Source organism: Giraffa tippelskirchi, chromosome 1 (genome assembly GCF_054371585.1).
Source record: "Giraffa tippelskirchi isolate mGirTip1 chromosome 1, T2T-mGirTip1v1.2.pri, whole genome shotgun sequence".
NCBI classification, from domain to species: Eukaryota; Metazoa; Chordata; class Mammalia; order Artiodactyla; family Giraffidae; genus Giraffa; species Giraffa tippelskirchi.
Genome location: NC_137275.1, coordinates 103,666,130 through 103,680,119, shown reverse-complemented (window position 1 = coordinate 103,680,119; position 13,990 = coordinate 103,666,130). Strand labels below are relative to the sequence as shown.

General features: G+C 48.2%; 1 pseudogene; it reads left to right on the top strand.

Annotated features, from left to right (window-relative positions):
- Nucleotides 1–1,687: 1,687 nt before the first annotated feature.
- On the top strand, nt 1,688–1,826 carry LOC145521993 (5.8S ribosomal RNA; annotated as a pseudogene).
- Nucleotides 1,827–13,990: the final 12,164 nt, after the last annotated feature.

Genomic DNA, 13,990 nt, shown 5'->3' with positions numbered 1-13,990 from the left:
CGCCTCGCCCCGCCCGGCTCGAGAGCCTCTCCTCCACCCGTGCGGCGGGCGCGGGATGGGCAGGAAGGGGAGAGGGGGGAGAGAGACGTCCGGGAGGCGCCCCGCCCCGGGGCCGGGGCCGGTGGCCTTTCCGGGGCTCGGGGGACGAGGGGTCGCGCGAGAAGGTGGGGGGCGGCGTGCGGCGTGTGTCGGGGGTCGGGCGGGAGAGGCGGCTCCCCTCCGCCTGCCCGCCCCGCCCCGCCCCGCCGGCCCCTCCGAGCGCCTCCGTTCCCCGGCCGGAGGGATCCCCCGCCCCCCGGCGCCCGGTGGCGTCGTCTCCGGTGTCCCTCCCTCTCCCGTCCGACCTCCCCGCCACGTCCCTCGAGGTTGGGTCCGAGGGCTCGGCGCGCCCCCACCCCCACCCCCACCCCCACCCCCACCCCCACCCCCACCCCCACCCCCACCCCACGTGCCTTCGCCCCGTGGGCCGGCCACGGCTGCCTTTGCCCCGGTCGCGGATCCTCCGGTCGCGTCTCGCGAGCTGTGCGGCGTGACGGGTGGCGGCTCCCCGCCGCGGGGCCGCTTGCCCGCCCGTCGCCTCCCGCCGCCGGCCCTGGACCGGTCTGCCTCGGCTGGTCGTCGGTCGTCCCGCTGCTCTGGGCCCGCCGCGCGGTCGCCATGCGCCTCCCCGCGCCCTCCGAGCCTCGGGGCTCGCCCCCACTCCTCCCCCCACGCCCCCCGCGGCCGTCTCGTCTCTTCCGGGTCTCTCGCCCTCTCGTCCCCCCTTCCCTCTGTCGCGTCCCCTGCCCGCTCGGTGCTTCCCGTCGGCGCCCCCCCCCCCGCCCTCGGTGGCGCGTGGGGGAGAAGGGTGCCTGGGACACGCGGGCGCGGGTAGGGGCACCCCGAGGGTGGAGGGGAGAGGGCGGGGTCCGGGGGAGACGGCCGTAGGGGCGCCGCGAGGTGGTTGACGGGGAGAGGGCTCCGCCCCGTTTCGGGGGGACGTTGGGGTGGTCGTCTGGCGTCGGCGGGGGACCCCCGGGCGGCGGCGTTCGACCGGGGCACGGCGGGACCCCGTGCGTCACGGGCCGGCAGCGCCGAGGCCCGCGGGCGGCCGCGAGGGGGGCCGCGGTGGTGGTCGACGTCGGGGCGGTGGCCCGTGGGGCGCGCCGTGCCCCTCGCCCGCCTCCCCCCTTTCCAGGTACCTAGCGCGTCCCGGCGCGGAGGTTTAAAGACCCCTTGGGGGGGGGGTCGCCCGTCCGCCTCGGGGTCGCGGCGGTCGGGCCCGCGGGGAGTCGGGAGGTGCCTCCCCCGTCTCCCCCAGACTCCGCCGTCCCCCGAGGGGCCGGGGTGGCGCGCCACGGTCACCGCCGCCGCCGCGGCCGTCGGGAGGGGGCCTGCCCGGCGGTCGTCGTGTGGGCGGGCTGTGGCCGTGTGCGGTGCTCTGCGTGCGCCCGACACCCCGCGTCCCTGGGGGAGGGTGGGGAACCCCCGGGCGCCTGTGGGGTGTCCGAGCCCGCCCTACCGGGTTGGCGCCGGACGCCCCGTCGTGTGAAACCTTTCCCGACCCCTCCGGTCTGCTGTTTTCTGTCTGACTTGGCCGGCCAGAGGCAACCCCCCCGCCCCCACCTCCGGGGAAGGGAAAGCGGGAGGGCTGTGCTGTGCCAGGGGCGGGCCTCCCGCCGAAACGAAACCCTCGAACACCTCGAACGACTCTTAGCGGTGGATCACTTCGCTTGTGCGTCGATGAAGAACGCAGCTAGCTGCGAGAATTAATGTGAATTGCAGGACACATTGATCATCCACACTTCGAACGCACTTGCGGCCCCGGGACGCCTGTCTGAGCGTCGCTTGCCGATCAATCGCCTCTCCCGGTGCCCGTGTCGTGTGCACGCCTCCCCGGGGGTCGCACGGCTGGGGGGTGTCCTCGCAGGGCCGCCGTGCCCTCCGTCCCCCTAAGTGCAGACACGGCGTCCCCCGCCTCCGCGGCCAGGGGGACGCCGCCCGCGAGAGGACAGAAGGGGACGTGAGCTCGCGCCGAGGCCCCCGGCCTGCCGGGCCTCCGTGATGGGTCCTCCCCTTGGAGAGCTTCCTCGCGCCGCAAGCGGCCTTTGGGGGTCGCTGCCCCTGGGGTGTCGGGGGGGGGGGTTGGGGACGGTCTCGCGCCGCGCGGCGGGGGCCCGCGGGGGTGGTGGGGTCGCGTTTTCGGTCCGCCGTCGTGCGCCGTCCTGCCCTTGGCGGCGGCGTTTCCCGGCGCCCGGACGGCCCCCCTTCCCTCTGCGGTGCCTTCCCCGCCGCGCGTGCGCGGCCCGCGCCTCCCCCGTGGCGGCTCTCGCCCCGTCGGGACGGGCGGCTCGCGCCCGAGGCCGAGTCCGCGTGCGCGTCCGCACCCCGGGGACGCGTGCCCCGGCGGCGGCCCGCGGGACGCCGCGGCGTCTGCCCGCCGCTGCGCTGGACTTACAACCAGAGAGTTGGAAATTGTCATAAAACATATAGACTGCTCTGTACATACTGAAAATATTTCTTATGTAATTTTTATTAACTTAGAGTGAGCGACAGAGCTCAGCCCTTTGAAAATGAGATGGGTCAAACCTCAATGGCCTGACGCGCAGGCGTCTAGGAACGTGTAATTGACATTTAAGTTCTAACCTCTGCATCTTCCTTTTTCTTCCATTAAGTAAGGGTCTCATTCCAGAGGGGAAAAGAGTAGAGCTGAGTAACTTCTGAGAACACAGATTTTTGCTTTTTTTAAATTAAAGTCAAGTTGACTTACAACATTGTTAGTTTTAGGGGGAGAGCACAGTTTTAATAAGGCAGGAACCCTGCCGGAGTCCTGCTCCAGTTGGCCCAGGGGTTCCTTCAGGAAGGACGGCGTTGGCGATGCGAAATGAGAAGACACAGGGAATCTTAGAGTCTCCAAGTGTCTCCTGACTTGATTGTTTTCAAGACAGCTTTTATATTTTTAGTGGTACATAGAAACAAATGTAACGTGTAGAGTCATACCAAATCAGCTTAATGGCTCAGCAGTTTTGACCCTTGTGGACACCGTTTGCATATCTTAGCTACAAAAAGTTTCATTTTGTTTACATCATCTTCTGGCCTGGGGGCCTGCTAACATCTTGTGACTCTTTATTGATAAGGGTTGGTCAGCCAGAACACTTTTGTATCAGGCACAGCAGGAAAGAATTCATCAACAGAAAGTTTCAAAGTAAAACCTGTTTTCCGTAATCTATCCTAGGCCTTGAGCCTAACAGAAAAGAATGTGGTCCCATAAAGTCATAGACCAGCAAGCCGAAACAATGTAGCGCAAAGGTCACTTCTTAGCAAAAATCACCAGCTGAATTAACAACTGTCTTATTATTTGTATTAAGGCTAAGCTTTTATTTTTATAATTCTTAAACTATTATATTTTTATTATGTAGGCTAAATATGTTAGGAGCAAAAATATAGCAAGTAAATATAGACTAAGAAACAGTTTCATAAAGCAGTGTTTCTTATGTTTTCTAATAAGCCCTTTCCTACAAAGGGCTCTGTGTCCATTGGGGCTCTCTGTGCGGAGGCTCTTAATGCTGTTTATTGTTAAGGAGCAGTCATGCACATTAGCTCCAAAGGCACAGGTATTTTTATCAAGCAAACTAATATACTAGTAAGAGAAGTGTCAATTAAAATACTCTATATCCTAGATAATCTTATAGGGAACTACCGTTCAGGGGCCGTAAAGTTTTCAGATTGATCTATTTGAGAAGAGATCAGGAAAGGCCTTCTACCTAAGCCGCAGAAAATAAGAAGAGGTTTATTAGAAAGATAGATATCATCTTTAAGGTGAGCACTGAGGCAGCCTTCCGAGAATCCCTGAGGCCTGAGTTGCTCTGCTCATCAGGTCTTCTCCTCATGACTCTGTCATGGGTGGGATCTGGTGAGCTGGCTCCCGGCGGAACCCAACCTCGCAGGCATTATAGTTTCTGTATTTGGGTGTGGTGTGTGCTCAGTCGTGTCTGACTCTTGGCAAACTCCATGGACTGTAGCCCGCCAGGCTCCTCTGTCCATGGGATTCTAAAGGCAAGGATACTAGAGTGGCCTGTCATGTCCTCCTCAAAGGCATATTCTATTTTTATTACAATATTGGATTATGCCAAGTGGTCTGTTTTTGTTTTCTACTATTTTCCCCAAATTTGCAATATTGTGAGCATTTATATGTTCACAATCCCCAAAAGAAGATTTTGAATTGTGTAATATCCCTTAGGAGCTGTCATAATTTATTTAGCCATTTCTCTATGTGGACATCATTTTTAAAATTTTCTAAGCCAAAAAACCTGAAATGGACATTCTTCTATTTAAATTTTTTTCCACACCATGAGTTACTTCTCTAGGCTAAATTCCTAGATGTCAAATTGTTGCTTCAAAAAGTTGAGCTTTTAAAGCTGTTGACCTTGCCTTCTAGAAAGGTTAGATTTTTCAGTCCTGCATCAGGACAGAGGAGTTCCTTTCTTCACTGCCCTACTCAGTTATCAGCTTTAGAGAAGCACTGATTAGTGCTCATAGATTTCTTCTTTTCAAACACAAAAGTAGAATGGGAAGATGCAATAAGGCAAAACAGAGTATCAACCCTCCCCTTGTTCTCACTCCCCACCCCACCCACCTCACATATACGCCCTCGCCCTCTCCCAGCACTAAGACCCCCACCCCAGACATAGCTCCATTCTATTCCAATGCATACACTCTCAGATGCCTTCTGTACAGTCGAGTCATATGTACGCCCACGGACACAGACTGTTCATAGCTGTGATCTTACGATTCACATTGCACCGCGGTGTGACTTATTTTCCGAGAAAGAATTGAAAATATTTTGATAATTTTTTTATCTGTAAAAATTGGTTATGTCATTCTTTTGTTATGGCTTAATAGAATTCCAAAATGAATCATAAATAATGTCTCCATGGCCTTATTGACCTTTTGATATCATGATACATATTTATTTGTGCATCTGTTGGCTGTTTATCTGAGACCTCACAGAAAGGCATGCTCCCTGAGGTCAGGGTCATTGTGTGTCTCTTCCAGTCTGAATTTCCATAAGCCACACTATTTTGGTTGTGCTCAAATATCAAAGGATTGGAGGAAGAAGGGCATTTAGATTTTTCTCCACTGCTAAAATGGACACGTTTGAACATGTATCTCCATGCACATGAATGAGAATTGCTGTTTTTCTCTTTTTGGGCCCTGATACTCAGCTTGTGGGATCTTAGTTCCTCAACCAGGAATCAAACCTGTGCCCCCTGCAGGGAAAGTGTGCAGTCTTAACCACTGGACCACCAGGGAAGCCCCAAGAATTTCTTAAAACTGACCTACTAGGGTTTCCCTGGTGTCCACTGGTCAGTAATTCACCTCGCAATGCAAAGGACTCTGGTTTCAATCCCTGGTCTGCGGATGCCACATGCCACGAGGCAGCTCAGCCCATGAGCCACAACTGCTGAGCCCAGGGTGGCAGCTACAGACACCTGCATACTCGAGAGCCTGTGGTGCCCGACACGCGACGCTCTCGCGGCGAGGTGCACACGCCCCAGCGAGGAAGGAGCCCCCACTCGCCCCAGCGAGAGAGAGCCCACGGGGAGCAAGAGACCCAGTGCAGCCAAAAGTAAAATCGATTAATTAAAAAATAACCTCCTAGAAGAAGAAAGCCTTGCTCGAAGTGCATATAGTGTTTAATTTCTGGTAGAACTGCCCTTCTCAAGAACTAGATAACTTTCACTCCCACCAATCACGTCTGGGAGTTTATCTGCTTTGCTACATACTCTCCAGGACCGTGGGTATGATTGGTTAATGAGGCGGTTTTGATTTTGGCAAGCATCAGCAGGAGCGCCATCTACAGCTCCTCAGGCTGCACACTGCTCAACTCTGAGGGTGCCATTCGCATGACCTCCAGCGCCAAGGGCACCGCCGCGCCCTCCAGCGTGGCTACTCTAGGAGTTCAGGGGATGGTCTCTGAGCATTTCTTCTTTCTTCTTGTGGTGCAGATACTGACAACTGCAAGCTGACCAATCCTATGCTGCTTATGGAACTTAACTAGATAAATGGCAGTTTCTTGAAAATGCTGCAGGACCTCAAAAGACTTTTACTGTACTTTGATTTCAGACTTCTAGATTTGTATGATATTTTCAGTCTTAACATTTGTCTCCCTCACACCTAATACGATAGCATCTTTTAGCTGATTGCCTTTATCATTTTTTTCCAAGGTGTTCAACTTAGTTTTCATAGAGATAATTCTCTTTTCACACTTACAACTTATCAGTTTATATAATGCTTAATTAAATGGTATAATTATAATAGCAAGTACAATTACCATGAACAGATTTAAGACAACAAAGTGAACACTTGGCAAGCACCAAGCTTCAATAGAAGTGTGCAGGAAAACTAGAGATTAGTCTACCAGCCTGGAGTCTTCAGCGTGGAGGCATAAGGAGTCAGGATGCTTTCCAGAAGGAACATGTGAGTTAATTAATGCAGCAAGGTGGCCAAGTAGAGGTCAATTCACAGAGCGTCAGAAATGCCTGCAACAGTGCAAGCAACTGCCCCCTCCAACCAGTGAGTAAATCATTCCAGAGTAAGAATCATGTAAGAAACACAGATCTGTTGTTTCTTTCTCCGTCTCCCTTCTCCATTGCCTTTCGCCGTATAACCATCAGACTCGCTGGGGCTTAATGACGCAGAATTCCCTTTTCTACAGCCTTGCCTAAAAATACAAGGCAACTGCTTCTTGGGATGCTTACACAGAAAAACAGAGATCTCTTTGTACCCAAGAGCAGAAGTGGCCAGATTGAATCATTGACCTAATGTATGTCAGTTTCCAATAGGATGCCCTCCTAAAGAGATTTTCACAGTTAGTTCACCCTGCAGATGATTTCTGTCCTCTGTACTGACCTTAGAATTTTACCTAAGATGGAATGAGGATTCCCTAAGATGGCTTTTGCGCTGAAAAGATGCCAAATACTTTGCAATTTAGCTTTTAATGTATAGATAAAATACTAGAATCATTTCTAGTGGCATTCAGCGTTACCGGCATCTACAGAAATTTATCACCTCCCCGCATAGTCTCATCTGATCAAAAAGCTGCCGTCTCATCTCCCTCCAATCCTATGTTTTTAAAGGCACGGTGCTTGTATAATGCTGCTCTAGGAGGATTTATTACTAAATAATTGAACAGCATCGATCTTAAAGTTGAATTACCTGACCCAGGATCTTTCCTTATGTTAACAAAGTGACTGATTCCTGTAAAAAATCAGCTTATTAGTAAATTTAGACTTTGAGATTCTTGGTTTATTCAGAAAATTTGGAAATACTTTATTTTATCCATTTAAAAGCAAGATATAACCATTTAAGCCTTTCTTTTTATTTTTGATTTTATGGCGAGTAGTTAATAACTTACATCAGACAAAAGATTATTTTATTACTCTTGATGTTAGACTATCTCGCCTCTGAAGAATGAAACAATGTTATTTTTCTTAGTGGATTAATGTCTCCATAAATTGCTGCAAAACTATGCTTATGTTGACAAACATAGTATTTGTTGGTGAGCCTGAAATACGGAAATTTCTGCTATATTTCTTGGGATGTAAATATGTGTTTATGCATTCATCAAACATTCATTATAACCTTGCTTTGCACCAAATTTGTCCAGGGAGTCAAGAGTACAAGAACCTCTGCCATCACAGACTGTCAGTCCAGACGAGAAAACAGACATAACTACAGGCAATTTAAATGCTCCATACAGATAATTACACAATGTTAGAAGGTTGAGAGGGGGCACCTAATGTAACTTGGCTATTTAGAACAACAAATCTGTGGTTCTCTTAATCTACTCTCTCTACATCTCTTTATAAAAATCCTGACTCTCATCTAAGAAACTCACATTTTTAAATTACCTTCGAGAAGATACTTTGAATCATTTTGCTGAAAGACATTCTCGAATTGTCTCATAACTAAGAGCTGGGTAGTTTGGCTTTGGCCTAGAGCGGAGGTCAGCCAATGACTGTGGTCCACGCACCAAATACTTCTGCCACTTATCTTTGACCAAGGCTCAAGAATGATTCCTGTAGTGTATTTTTTTTTTTTTTTTTTTTTTTTTTAGTGGTCGAAAGATAAGCAAAGGAAGTTTCCTGAACACAATGTAAAGAGGAATGGATGACCCTCTTTTCAGGGCAAAGACTAACATGAGAGAAGAGAAATACGAGCTCAGACACAAAATCTAAGGGTGGAAAACAATGCCAAAGCATTCAGTTATCCAGGTACATCACATTATAATGTAGTATTTTTCAATCAAAATTAACACCAAAACATCCATGATAAACAAAATATTTTTAATGCACAATTACTATTATTAATTCCTTTAACTAATGGCTCACCCTAACACTACTCTTGACCCGATCTTTCTTTAAAATTTTGATTTTTCATTCATCATGGGTTTCTTTTGTTTTTTGTTTTTTTTGCACTGGGTCTTCACGGCTGCCTGAGCTTTCTCTAGCTGCAGCAAGTGGGGCTGCTCTGTGTTCCAGCACGTGGGCTTCTCATTGCAGTGGCTTCTCGCTGCTGAGCACTGGGCCTGTGGGCTTCTGCAGTTTGGCTCATGCACTTAGTTGTCCCAGAGCATGTAGGATCCTCCTGGGCCAGGGAGCCAACCCGTGTCCCTGGCATTGGCAGGTGAATTCTTAGCCACTGTACCATCAGGAAGTCCCATCATGGGATTTTAAATTATTTTTGACTTTTAAAACTATTGCATTAAAATATCATTTATCTGGGGACTTCCCTTGTGGTCCAGTGGCTAAGATTCTATGCTCCCAAGGCAGGGGGCCCAGGTTCAACCCCTGGTCGGGGAACCAGATCCCACATGCCACAAGTAGGAATTCACGTGCTGCAACCAAGACCCAGTGCAAATAAATAAATAAAAATATTTTATAAAATAAAGTATGGTTTATCTGGATTACTAGGTTTTTTGGTGGCCTCTTGGGTTTTGCACCTAAGGCCAGTGTCACATTCCCTTTACCCTAGCTGCCTTCGTCCATTCTGGGTGCTGTAATAGAACACTGTAGGCTGGATGACTATAACAACAAACGTTTGTTTCTGTGCATTCCAGAGGCTGGGAAGTCCAAGATCAAGGCATGGGCAGGTGTGGAGTCTCCTGGGTGCCCACTTCCTGGTTCACAGGCTACCATCTGTTTGTAATGTCCTCACATGGTAGAGGGGGAAGGGGAGCTCTCCAGCATCTCTTTGGTAAATGGCACTAATCTCATTGATGGGGTGCTCCACCCTTCTGAAACCAGAAGGGGTTAGACTTCAACATATGAATTTTGAGGGTGCACAAAACAGTCTATAGCTCCAGTGTTGGCCTGCTGCAGAGTCACATTTGAAATTGCCCTAAGTATGAATGTACTTGTTCTGGGAAGGGAGAGAGCAGCCCTTAGCATTTGAAGGATATGACAGAGCTCTTTCAATTTAGGGAAAACTGAAGCCCACAACACTTATCATTTCTATAACAGAAAGGTAAAATCGTCCCAGGGTTAAAAAGTCCATATATTTGTGGTGGATGGGAAGACTGGGGCCTTCATTTGTTGCCTTTTAATGGGAACCCTGAGCACCCCTCTCTCAAGGTATGGACGAAGTGGAATGACTGTGCTGTGAAGCTCTGCGGGGGTAACTTCCGGAATGTGTGGGCGGAACCACCGCAGAGCCGCAAATGACAGACTGGGAAAATGCTCCACCGTACCTGGCGGAGCCAGGCAATGCCAGATTCAGTATGATTTCAGAAATTCATTAAAAATCCGGATCTCTGAAAGACTGGAGACAATGTTTTACAGCAAGCCCCGGCAATAGGAAACGTGAGTTTGGAGAAACGGCCAGGATGGAAGTGACCTTATTCAGGTCATTGAGTTTTGAATGCATGTCCCCCACATGCTGGGAACTAGGGATGCACATAGCAAGTCAAGGGCTCCCCTGGGGGTCCAGTGGTTGAGAATCCACCTGCCAACACAGGGAATACACGTTTGATCCCTAGTCCAAGAAGATCCCACATGCCACGGGGCAACTAAGCCTGTGCGCCCCAGCTACTGCAGTTCGTGCGCCTGGAGCCTGAGCGCCGCCGCAAGAGTAGCCTCCGCTCCCGCAGCTGGAGAAAGCCCGCGCAGCGGCGAAGGCCCAGCACAGCCAAAAATAATAAATAAATAAATTCTTTAAAATTTTTTTAAATAGTTTTTTTTTTAAAAAAAGTCAAATGGTGCTGAGTCGTACCATATGCTGGGGATGATGGTGACCAGCTAATATGTTCACAGGTATTTACTCCTCATAAGATCTCTATAGAAACCAATATTGTCTGTTTCACACTTGAAGAAATTGAGGCTCTGAGATGCTCAGTAACTGCCTCAAGGTCACCCAGCTACTGAGGAATCCGCCTGAGATTCAAACCCAGATGATAACGCTGCAGAGATGAGACTAACCTGAGATAAACAATGGCAGAAGAGTGATTTGAATGTGGGGGGGTCACCTCATTTCCTACTGGAAAAATCAGTCACTTTACCCATGTATTGGAAGAATATCCTTGCTATTAAATACAGGGTCATTCAGCTAGAATTAAGGTCCCTGAAACCGAAGCTCTTGGTTGGAAGGGCCATTAAAGAGTCTTGTTCAAACTTCCTTCCCTATATTATAGATGAAGAGTCTGGGGCATCCAGAAGGAATAGCTTGTTACAGTTGTAGAAAATTATTCATCTTCAGCCCTCCTGATAAACAAGGATTCGATAGCCAAGAATGTTTGGGGGAGGGGGGCAAGCTAAAAAAATGGGAAGACTAAAGAAGGAGAACCTGATCATTCAGAAAGAAACTTATTTATTACCAAGAGCTACAATTTTGCAAGAAGGATGAAGAAGGTCTTTCACTTAACTAAAGCGAAATTGTGCCCTAGATATTTGCATGCAGCTGTGTGTGCATTTCAGGTTAACATTTGCCCTCAAATCTTCCTCTAGTTTCCCCCGACAGCAAAATACCCTAAATGTACGGCTGAATAAGTCTCCTTCAAGGTCCCTTTTAGGGAGATTATGCCTTGCCTGTTAGGAGGAAATTTTCCTCATCTTGTTTGCAGTTACTTAGACCTTCCTGTAAATTTAGTACTTTCACACATAATGGGGCTAAGACATATGTAGCAAAAGAAGATTGCTTTTGCCTTTTCTCCCTTTTTTTTCCTCCCTAAATTCCACACGGAGAAAATCACACTCATAGAGCCTACATGGTCAGCAGGAAAAGCATCAGTGATTCCGTTAATATGTCTGCACGTGGGGGCACATTCATCTCACCCTGCGTCAGTTACAAAGGGCAAGAACTGAGCTCCCTTACAACCTGTGCCTTTAGGACAAAGCACATGATGTTAACTATTGTGCTTTTGCTCAGAAGGACTGTTGGCCCCAAAGTCAGGGAAGGAACACTCCACCCAAATTCCTTTAGAGCAATGGCTGTCAGTAAAGGTAACACCATCTCCTGGAGGTGGGCATTTTGGAAATCTGGTGGGGGCACTTTTATTGTCATAATATCTAGGGGCGCTGCTAGCATTTAGTGAGTAGGTCAAGGATACTAGAAATTCTCTGAAACACTGGACAGTCCTGACCAAGAAAAGAAAAAAAAAGGACATTTCATACCCACATGACTTTTGAAAGACTCCCACTGAATATTTGGGCTTCGGTGATGGCTCAGTGGTAAAGAATCCAGAATCCACCTGCCAATGCAGGAGATGTAGGATTGATCCCTGGGTCAGGAAGATCCCCTGGAGAAGGAAATGACAATCCATTCCAGTACTCTTGCTGGGCAATACCATGGACAGAGGAATCTGGTGCGCTACAGTCCAAAGGGTCACAAGGAGTTGGATACAACTTAGCAGCTAAACAACAACGACACTGAATATATAGAAATAATGTATGTGGGGGTAATTTTTAACAATAGTGAATTTTCCAGGAATGCAATTATCATATAAATCCAGGGCAGTGCTTTTCCTTAATTTTGTTAAGGAGGTATGTATTTTATTAAGAATTTTACTAAAAGTTATTTTCCAGTTGTTTATTTTGCTTATGTTATGGCTTATTGTGAAGTTAAAAATTAATCTCATGATGATGGTAGAAAAGGTAATCATCGATAAACCTAAATATCAACTTGTTTCTATTTTGCATGGCTTTCTCAGAACATAATACGGAACTACAAGATAATCTAGGTGCTATCAGTTGTAAATGAGGAGAGAAATAAGCAATGGTCAACCTGCTTCCTTTTTTCCTGGGAGAACAGAAAACAAAGTAGAGAAGTGAAAGATGGAAGAGAAGCCATGTAGACAGAGCATCTCAGGAAGAATAAAGCCCTGCCTTTCTGGGTGAGCGGGACTAGGTGCCCCACAGCACGTGGAATCTTAGGTCCCCGACCAGCGATCAAACCACATCCCCTGCCTTGGAAGGCAGATTCTTGGCCACTGGACCACCAGGGAAGTCCCAAGCAACGGCTCTTTAATAGGAGGCTGACTGGTATGTCATAGGATCGCAAAGAAGGACTCAGGAGGCAGGACGTTAAAACAAAAGCCAGAGGAAAATAAAGCCAAATGAATGGACCCCGAGTCCCTGTGAGGACATGGGCTTTTTCTCTTTGATGGGCAGCTATTGCTTAAGAGCTTAAAGATGACTCTACCTACTTCATAGTCAGGAAAGCAGACACATCTCTGAGAGATTAAAGGAGGAAGAACTGGGGAAAGGTTGGTGGGAAGTCAGGAAAACGTTGTTTTGACCACTTAATTGTTGCTCTATTTTTCCCCTTTTGCTTACTTTACCCAACAAAATTTCAACGCCAAAGTTTTTCAGTGAGTTTAGTCACCTCTTGTTATTTATTAGAATCAAGTTAAGTTACATATTAAGAGAATAGGAAGATAAAAGTAATAGCGAAAGAAAGTGAGTGTTGCTGGCTCAGTCCTGTCTGACTCCTTGTGACTCCATGGACTATATAGTCTGCCAGGCTCCTCTGTCCATGGGATTCTCCAGGCAAGAACACTGGAGTGGGTGGCCATATCCTTCTCCTGGCCATCTTCCTGACCCAGAGAAGGAACTCGAGTCTCCTGCATTGCAGGCAGGCTCTTTACCATCTGAGCTACCAGGGAAACCCAGAGAAAGAATGTGGGGTTTTTACAGGAAAATGTGGTTCTGTTTTGGGACCGATTCATCTTGATTATAGTTCTTTGGTGAGAAGTTAAATGCATTTGAGGAGGGAAAAGGAATATATATTTGAATAAGTATGTTGGATACAGGAGTTCAACAGAGTATTAGTTCTACCTGTGGTCAACATGGGAAAGTGAAATCTCCACTCCCAGCCATCAGTGTTTTTAACCTTTCAAGGAAACTTCTTCCGTGGAAGGGAGTCATTATATATAATCAGATTTAATTATATTAAGTGGGATGAGATGTAACATCCTTGCCAATTATGCCAGCAAGTTGCTTGCCTAGCCTTTCTGAGTGTGTCAGCAAGAATTCCTCCAGCACCGGAGAAGATTCCTGTTTGAGGCCACTTCTCAGAAAAAGGAAGATATAATAGTCTTTCATGTTGAAGACTAATTGCACAAAGAATCTCCCTTAAACTTCTGTCAGTTGTCCTCCTTCCAGATTAGAGAAAAGCCAGGGAAATGACCCTCATGATGTTACATCTAAATTCCAGTGCTAGGAATACCTTCTTGGAATTCATTGGGAAACACTCTACCTAATGCAACAGCAACTAGAATAAGAATTTGAATTGCTCTGATTTCTCAAAAAACTCAGTTCACTTTTTCACTTTTTTAAGCAAATTCATGGGTGGGGTGGGAATGGATACTCTCTTTTGGAGTTAAACGTCATCATCAAGTAAAATCATACGGAAGGTCACCTTCTATTTATCATTCTAGAATTCTAAGATTATTTACTATTGGGATTTCCCTGTTGGTGCAGTTGGTAAGAATCTGACTGCCAATGCAGAGGACACG